The 8,898-nt window shown below is 45.5% G+C and overlaps 1 non-coding gene across 1 annotated transcript; it reads left to right on the forward strand.

The window, feature by feature from the left end:
- The first annotated feature begins 8,555 nt into the window (after positions 1-8,555).
- Positions 8,556-8,629, forward strand: TRNAR-UCU (transfer RNA arginine (anticodon UCU)). The gene has a single exon. It is a non-coding gene; the product is annotated as a tRNA-Arg (tRNA).
- Positions 8,630-8,898: the final 269 nt, after the last annotated feature.

Genomic DNA, 8,898 nt, shown 5'->3' on the forward strand with positions numbered 1-8,898 from the left:
CAGGCGTGATCCACCGTGCAGAAGAGAAACTAGTCAAGAAAAAGAAGGCAGAAAATTTGCTACTCTTGCTTCTTTAGCAGCCCTAGGCCCATCTTGCTTCTCCATGTGGCACCCAGAGACACTCTTCTTTTTTTAGTTAAATATCAGATCCAGGAGAAAAAACAGTTATACAAAGCAAAATAAAATTGACCTGTCTCATGCAGTGCTGCACTGACCTCTGTTCAGACTGAGCCTAAGGGAGGGCCTTGCTTTGGGATCAAACATGCCCTCTTGTGCGAGTCACAACAGTTAGCAGGCAAGAGACAGTCTACCATGTCATTGGAGAGAGCAAGAGGAAGCTTTGGAAATCCCAGAATAATTAGCTGGCAATGAAAGGACTCCACAGTTTAACAGGGGTTTGAACTTTGATTTCAGGATTCACAGCTCTGAATACCAGCCATTACACCATGGGACCAGCAGGAGATCTAACCAGAGAGTTTGACTTCTAGCATGAAAGACTCTGTGGGGACAATTTTTTCTCTCAGGGAATACCCAGTGGGAACATGCCTTTCTGGCCAGCCCTACATTTGCTCAAAAAAACAGCACACAGCACTTTGTTGCAGGCCCAGAGGCCTTTCTTCCTCCAGACTGCAATGCCAGTGGACAGGGGAGAAAGTAGCACTTTCAGTCCCAAGCAGTAAAGAGCCCTTCCTAGGAAAGGCCAAGTTCTGAAAAGGAAAAACTGAAGTCAAAGAGAGTCCTCAAGAGACGCCTTCTGAAAACCTTGGGGAATTGACCTTCTACCTGACCAGGGACTTGAACCCTGGATCCTCAGATTAAAATCTGACACTCTACCAACTGACCAAATTTGAGGCTGAAGACAGACTGCTGAGAAAATGAGGGCAGAAAACAATACAGAAAACCTGATGATTTCACTCTCTTAGCAGTCCTAGCCCCAACCTACTCCTCCATCTGGCGCCCTGAGTGAGGCCTTATTCTTTTTTTAATTAAATAGCAAATCCAGGAGAAAACACAGTTATACAAAGCAAAACGAAATCACAAACAGAAATGTCATTGGAAATACAAAAATTAAAAAGGAAAACGCAATTCCCATCACTTTATCATGTCTGGGCCATTCCTGCATCGAGAGCACCTGCTAAGGGCCCTGTGTGCTTACGAGAAACCTCGAGAAACTCACACCACATCTTGAACATGAAACTCAACTGCTCCCAGGTGCTGCAGTAAAACCCTTTCCCTGCTATGACGTTGCACTCCATATGATTTTATTAAAATATGCTAATGAGTGTGAATATAATGTAACTGGAATATGCTTTATGCACGTAAGGTAGCATTACAAAGATTATAATCGACTGTGTGTGTTCATCGTATGTGTATGAACTGATCATTCTTGTATCTGAAACTAGAAATATGAACAATAACTCGGAAGTCTTGTTGTAATGATGCAAAGTGTGGGCCACTAACAGTGGTTTGGACTCTTGATGGCTCCCATTAACCAGGACAATTGACTGTAGATGGCTCTGTCCTGCACCATCTGTGAGTCAGGCCAGGAAGAATGAAGGCTTGGGGTCTCACAGGACATGTGAGCATGTCACCTGGTACAGGAATCCATCTTAAACCTGGGGCTTTTTCCCAGGAGAGAGACAAAAGTTTCCTGCCTTGTACCAAAGTTATATAAGGGGGTAGAACAGAAGAAAGGTGGCTGCAGTCATAAGAAATCCCCTAGCTACCACCTGAGCTGGAACAAGGATTACGCCAGGTGAAAAGATTGGGCCCAGACTAGAAATTTCCTAACTGTCAGGGTAGTTAAACACTGGAATAGATTGCCTAGGGAGGTTGTGGAATCTCTATCTCTGGAGATATTTAAGAGTAGGTTAGATAAATGTCTATCAGGGATGGTTTAGACAGTATTTGGTCCTGCCATGAGGGCAGGGGACTGGACTCGATGACCTCTCGAGGTCCCTTCCAGTCCTAGAGTCTATGAGTCTATGAGTCTATAAGCCCAGTCTGCAAAAGAAGTTTATTGGAAGATCTCTGAGGGTGAGATTTTATCTGTATTGAGTTTCATATTGTATTAGGTTTAGACTTTCATGTTTTTGATATATTTTGCTCTATGGAGAATACAAACTCTATAGAGAAGGAAAAGTTAATGCCTTAGAAGATTCTGTGTGTGTGTGTGTTAGATGGATGCGAAGGTGTCTAGAAAACACTGTCCTCTGATTTCCTTTAGAAAATTTGAAGCAGGGAGCAAAATCCATTGTCTTCTGAAAGGCTTGAACTCAAAGCCTTCAGATTATGCAACTGAGACACTACCAGCTGTGCTAAGAAGGCTTGGAAAAGTTTTAGACTCAATGCATATAGAATCCTTCTGCAGCCGTGACCGAGGCAGGGGTGCACTGGAAGAAGCAGGGGGATATGGTGCCCAGACACCTTTCCTGGTAGCTAATAGATCAGTTTTCCCTAACAGTGAACAATCTACTGGAATTCATGGCAGCAGAGGGTGGATATTTCCAAGCTGAGCATCAGCTTCCACATTTAAGAACTTATTCTCCTTTTCCTAGTAGGGTACTTTCCATGTGAATTGGGCAAAACAAGTTGGGGAAGCTATAGGGGTAACAGAAACCGCTGTTTAAGGTAAGGCTTGAACTCATAAACCCAGCAGTAGTCCCTTTTGCACTAACCAGTAGCACCACTGCAGTTACTTCTTAGGCAAAGCTGGGAAGCAAGCAATTATCAGTCTCTGTGGTTCACACCTTTGCCTGGTAATTGAAAGGCTGCTGGTTCATACCTAACTAAAGATGCGCCTTTCAGCCATGAGACTCCAGGATATTTTAACAGGAAGAAAATCTCATTTCTGGTTTAGCCCCATTTGACCCCTTCTGCCTGTCTTCTCCCCCACACCATCTCTTTCCCTCCGCATTGGGGCCATACAGAGAGGAGCCCCAGTCACTGAGAAGTTCCCTTTTCTCCTTCACAGAGGGCTTTAACGCCCCTTATCTCACTCAGGCTCACAACCACCCAGAGTTCAAGAACTGTCCCTGTTCCCATTGGACAGATGAGGGGAGCCTGAGGTCTAGAGAAGGGAAGTGACTTACCCAAGGGCCTTCAAAGCAAAGCGGTGGCAGAGCCAGAAAGAAAAGCCCCCAGTTCCGACTCCTGTTCTAATGGACAACAAATCCCACAGAGGCAGGGATAGAGCCCAGGAATCGAGATGGTGGGGAAACGTCATTCAAACTGTTTCTGTCAGAAAATCCCATTCAGACTAAACCTGTTTGTTTCTCGAAATCATAACAAGTGGGATAAAAGTTCTTTGCTAAAATATTTTGTTGCAAAACAAAAGCATCTCCTGTCTGTCACAGTGTGTTAAATTGTCTTGTCGCACACAAGAGGAGATACTTAGATCTCAAACATTAGATAAGATGCTTCAGTCTGAGCTAAGTCATTGCTGCTCTTAACAATTTCAAAATAAAAACATAGAAATCAAATAGACTATTTCAGCTATTCTATTATGCGTTAATCTGCTCTGAGTAAATGTGATAGGACACCTCATAGTATGCCCTACTCCGAGGGACGCTCTCAAATGGATCCACATCCTCCACCCACTGAGAGGTAGGTAGGAGCAGATCATTATTATCTCTACTTGAAAAAGGGAGAAGGTAAGGCTGAAAAAGGAGAATGGACTTGTCTTATTTCACACAGCAAGTCAGTGGCAGAGTTGGGAATTGGACCCAAGATCCCTGATTTTCAAACTAACCATCGGAACTTGAATTTCAGACATTGAATGACCTGAATAAAGTGCTCTCAGATGAGCTCCAGACCAACAACAGTGCACAGTAATTATTCAGCAAGTATTTGAGGAGAACTGCAGTGAACTGCTCAGAATCATGAACTGCTCAGAGACAATTAATGCAGAGAAGCAGAAAAATTTGTCAAACATAGAACTGGTTCTGACTTATTTCCTTGATCTTAAAAGAGAACAACAAGGATCTGTGTCTCCTCCCTGCCAATCAGGGTAGAGCCTGAGGAGGGAAGGCTGAGGGTTCTCACCAGAGAGCACAAAGGATGGGCCAGGTCACCAGTGAGGATCACTGTCAGAGCACTATTTCAGCCTCACAGTTTTGGACGGACCACCCACAGTGGGAGCTGCAGAGCACTCCCCTGTAAGACACACACACACACAACCCCTGGTGTTGGGAGGGGAACAGGAGAAAGGATAAAAGAAGCAAGACACCAAGAGAAAGGAGGGAGGGATGGATGGAGGGAAAGGTGAAACAAAAAGGACAAACCCTAATCTCCCCAGTGATTCGAAGGGACAAAATCCCAGGCGTGGAATAAAATTCTGCCTCCTTAAGCTCGTGTTTTCAATGCCTAGAATTCAACTCTCACCAGATGGATCAGACTGAACAGGTTTCAGACCTCCAGGAGGCTCTTGCCTTCTAAACAGGGATGGCTGTTTTCTAGTAAAATCACTACAAGGGAAGGAGAAAACTCGAAAGAGGTTCTTCCTGGTGCTCACATCCGTGAACCCGAATACTCTGTCAGTCCTCAAGGAGACCTGGAGAAGGAGATTTGCTGAAGCAAAGCCACAGGAGTCTTTGATGTTTCCCTGGCCCCTCGCCTCTGTCCTGCCTGGATGATGTCAGCATCTCTCTGTGAGGTCACCACCTCCCCACCACCTTTGCCCAATAGTCTGAGGTGCTGAAAAAGGCCTTTGTGATGTCACTGCAACACCCCTTCCTTGCTGTGTTAATGTCCTGCCCCTGGCCAGGCTCTTTGCAGGTTTAAGCTACTCCCTGTGGATCACCCCACTCAAGGAGCGTTCGTTCTAGGAAGAAGCCGGCTAGACAGGAAAATATCAGACGCTGCTGCCAATGCTACACTCAGTTTTTCAGAAATTAGTCTACTTTATGGCCACAAGAGACCATTAGAGCTTCTATTCTGACCCCCTGCATATGGCAGGCCTCCTGTATGACACAAGAGCTACTTTGGGGGCAAACACATTCCAGAAAGGCATCTAGTCTTCATTAAATGACATCAGGAGATGGCAAATCCACCACTTTCCTTGGTAGCCTGTTCCTGTGGTGAATCATCCTCGCTGTTGAATATTTGTGCCTTAGTTGTAATATGAATTTGTCTCTTTTTACCTTCCAGCCGTTGGGTCTTGTTATGCCTTTCTCTGCTCAATTAAAAAGCCCTCTAACACCCAATATTTTCTCTCGATTAAGGCCCTTCAACACTTCAGTGAAGTCACCTTTCAATCTTCTTTTGATAAGCTAAACAGACTGAGCTCTTTCAATAGGTTACTAGAAGGCATTTTTCTCCAGCCCTCAGAACATTAGGTGGCTTTTTGTTGCCCCAGCTCCAATTTCACATCATCTTTTTCAACCGAGGACACCAAAACTGGAGGCAGCATTCCAATATCAGTCTCACTGATACCATGTCACCTCCTGGGACATTAATGACTTAATCTGTAACTGTATAGATCACCATTGCGACCACTGTTCTATATTTGTAGCCAATATTATAGAAAAGTGGCCACGTAAGGGGTCTGTGAAGAGGTTCTGATTGACTGATTATAATGATGCTATCTCTAGACGTGTATCATTTTTGTAGTCGACATTATGAATATTGGTTCTATGCTGTCCATATTTCAAACTCGTGCTCTGCTTCTGGGGAACACTCAAGACAAGTTGGTGGCAGTTCTGCCTAGCCTGCTTGATGGCCCACTAAGGACCATCAGTTATACAATCGACCCATTGAGAGAAGGCAGATACACCTTGTGACTCAGCAAGGTATGCAGGGACCTACCTGTGGATAGAACTCAAAGGTTTTTCTATGCCACGTGCTGGATAGAGTGTCCTTGGGACAAAGAAAGCAAAGACCACGTGGCAAGAAACTATAAAAGGCTGATGCCTCATCTCCATCTTGTCTTCAGTCCTGCTTCATACCTCTGGAGGGACTTTGCAACAAACAAGCTTCAGCTCTGTACAAAGGACTGAATGCCCCATCCCAGTTGTGGATGGACTCCAGAGACTTGATTTGAACCTGCAGTTTATTCCATAGCTGCTACAGGCCTGAACCAAGAGTTTTGCCGTTACTTCATGTGAAGGATTAAAAATCTATTTGCTGTTTATGTAGCAACCTGGTGCATGGATTGTGTCAGCTCCTTTCCAGACTCAAAGTCCAGAGTATGGTCAAGGACCAGAGGCGTAGCAAATAGTGATAAGCTAAGAGAAAGCTGGGGTAAACAGAAAGCCTTGCTTGCTAAGATAGGCCTGGTCAGCAAATTGCCAGGTGTTGGAGCTCAGAACTAAAGAATTGTGTCTTATTCAGAGATGCAGATTGAACAAAGAATCCCTGTTCCTATTGTGTTTGTTTCTTCTGTAGGGAGACGTTCTTCCCAGAGATCCAGTCTTGAGTTTATGAAAAGTTGTCACATGTCAGTATAAGATATGTCATCCTTCCACGTCCCTTCCCAGGGACCAATGCCTGCCTTTAGACACACAGAAAATCTTTATTGCCATATACTTTCACTGTTTCTTTGCTTTAACCCCTAGGAATGTACCTCTTGGACAATCAAAGGAGTTTCTCCATTCCTATAGACCCCAAATCAGAATTCAACATAGATATTTTATACTAACAACATTTTATCAAAGTATTAATGAAATGTTAACTTGCTAACTTGAGACCATGGGTGGAGACATTATGTAATCTGTTAACTGTTGGCTAATGTGCTTATCTTGTCTTGCTGCAAAACCTATCCCGGGGTGTGGAACTGCCTACCCCGTCACTTTCCCCTGCTTGTGAAAAATCTATATATTCTATTGTAATTAATTAATTAACAATGTCTCTGAGCCTAATAAGCAAGGTGATACTCCGCCAGCACTGTGTGTAATAAACTCCTATTTTTGACCTCTACATGGTGTAGATTTCTGTCTTTCTCGGACACCTGCTGAATAAAGAGAAGATTCAGGATCCAGCCTGGCTAAATGTGTGTCCTCTCCTCACAGCTTGGTGATCATTTGAGGAAATGGAGAAGACTGCCTTTGCCTAGCTGTACATTGCTTGCAAAAAGAAACAGGTCTTTTTGGTGACTAGCGTTGAAAGGAGGCACTAGACAAATGTGGAGACAGGAAAAATGTCCCCCAACTGAACTGGCATCTGTGGATGCTGAAGTCACAACACAGAATACTAAACACTATTTGAGAACGGCTGATGTCAGAAGAGTCTCTAACAAGGCCTCTTCCCCCAAGCAGGGGCCTCTCTGTGCACAGAACTCCTGGTAGCGTGATGGCTGCAGGCAGTGGAGAACTGTATTTTGGCATCTCGTTGACTGTTTTGTGGTCAGCATCTGCAGTGGCTGTTAAAAGGTCTCTAGATAGTGATCTTTGGGAAGAGCTGGCTGAAGAGCTTTCCTACTAACCAGGAGAGCCTGGCTTGGCCTGCCAGTTCTTCCTTGCTGAACCTAGTGTGTCTGTTGGCTCCTTTTTTGTATCTCTTTTCAAAAAAAGAAAAGACCTGTCTGCAGAATCCTTCTAAGTGCTTGTTCAAGACAGAGAGAGCCTTCCTTGCGGCTAAGTCTTGCTGCCATGGGGCATGCCTCATTGCTGTGGTGCCTCTTGCTGGCCATCCTGGTAATAAGTTCTGGTTCACCGGTGCGCCTTCATCTAGTGGCATCTGGCTGCATCTGTTTTATCATTAGGACCCATGTCGCTCTCAGGACTTCAGTGTCCTCTTATGGACACAGCCCTCTGGCTGTGCCCCACTCAGTTCTCTCCCCTCTTCCCTGGGGCAGCTGTTCTCTACCCAGACACTTGCCTCAGACGCTGGCTGCAGTCCAGGGTGTAGCCACCTGTGTCAGCCACTACGGAGGCAAAAGTCGTGAACGTCCAACCCTGCATCTGTTTCCCTGGACCACTTCCCCACAGCCCCAGCACCTTCCTCTTCCTTTGTATTAGGGCCTCAGTCTGGCAGTATTCGGCCAGAAGGTCACTCATGCTCCCTTTACCCACCCAGCACTACTCTGATCATGGTGCCCATCCTTCCCCAGCTCCAGCCCTAGCCAAACCTCCCTCCTCAAACTCCAAGCAGTGACTAACTTTTGCTGTGCTGAGCAGCCCTTTATATATGGGCTGCTCCATCATGCCTTCTCCTGATTGGCTCTCCCAATAAGCTCTTTCCTGATAGGCCGGGTTCTGCGCAGCCTCTGCAAGGCTGCCTTAATCTTTCTCCTGTGGTGGGGGCAGACACCTCCCCACACTTGGAAAATGGCAAATGAGTAGTTTAGAACTGATGGAAAGGTTACTATAACTGAGAACTGAGCCGAGGTTGCTGCGACTGAAACACAGATCACTAACCGCTATATGATCACAGTGGCTGGCGGGAGAAGCACATGTTAGAAGCCCTCTGTCATCTCAGCCGTGGCTTTCTGTGGACGGAGAGCCAGACACCTCAAGGTCTGCAGGTCTTGAGGGAAATGTGGAATGTCTGTACTTTAGAATTTGCAGGTGTTGTCCTGGGCCATCAAATGGAACAGTTGCAAATGGTTTCTTGAGGCAGGCACCATGGCTTAGCGGCCTAAAGCACCTGTCTTCTAAACAGGAGAGCCTGGGTTCAACTCCCAGTGTTGCCTTCGTGTATGGCTTTTGTCTCCTCTGCTCACATTTTCCTGTGTCTTCCTAGGAAACAGAAGAGACCTCCCTTGGTAGCCAAGTCATTGCTTGCTAAGGAAAAGGCTTCTTTGTAGAGAAGCATTGGAAAGAATCAAATCACAAGCCTGGAGTTGATGAAAAGGCTGCTGTGACTCGCATTAGATTGGTGGTTGCTTTGACTGCAATAGCTGCAACGTGAGAGCCTGCGCCATACGTCCTTGTGATTCACTGGGGATGTCCACATTCAGAT

This window comes from Gopherus flavomarginatus, chromosome 7, assembly GCF_025201925.1.
Source record: "Gopherus flavomarginatus isolate rGopFla2 chromosome 7, rGopFla2.mat.asm, whole genome shotgun sequence".
In the NCBI taxonomy this organism is placed as follows: domain Eukaryota; kingdom Metazoa; phylum Chordata; order Testudines; family Testudinidae; genus Gopherus; species Gopherus flavomarginatus.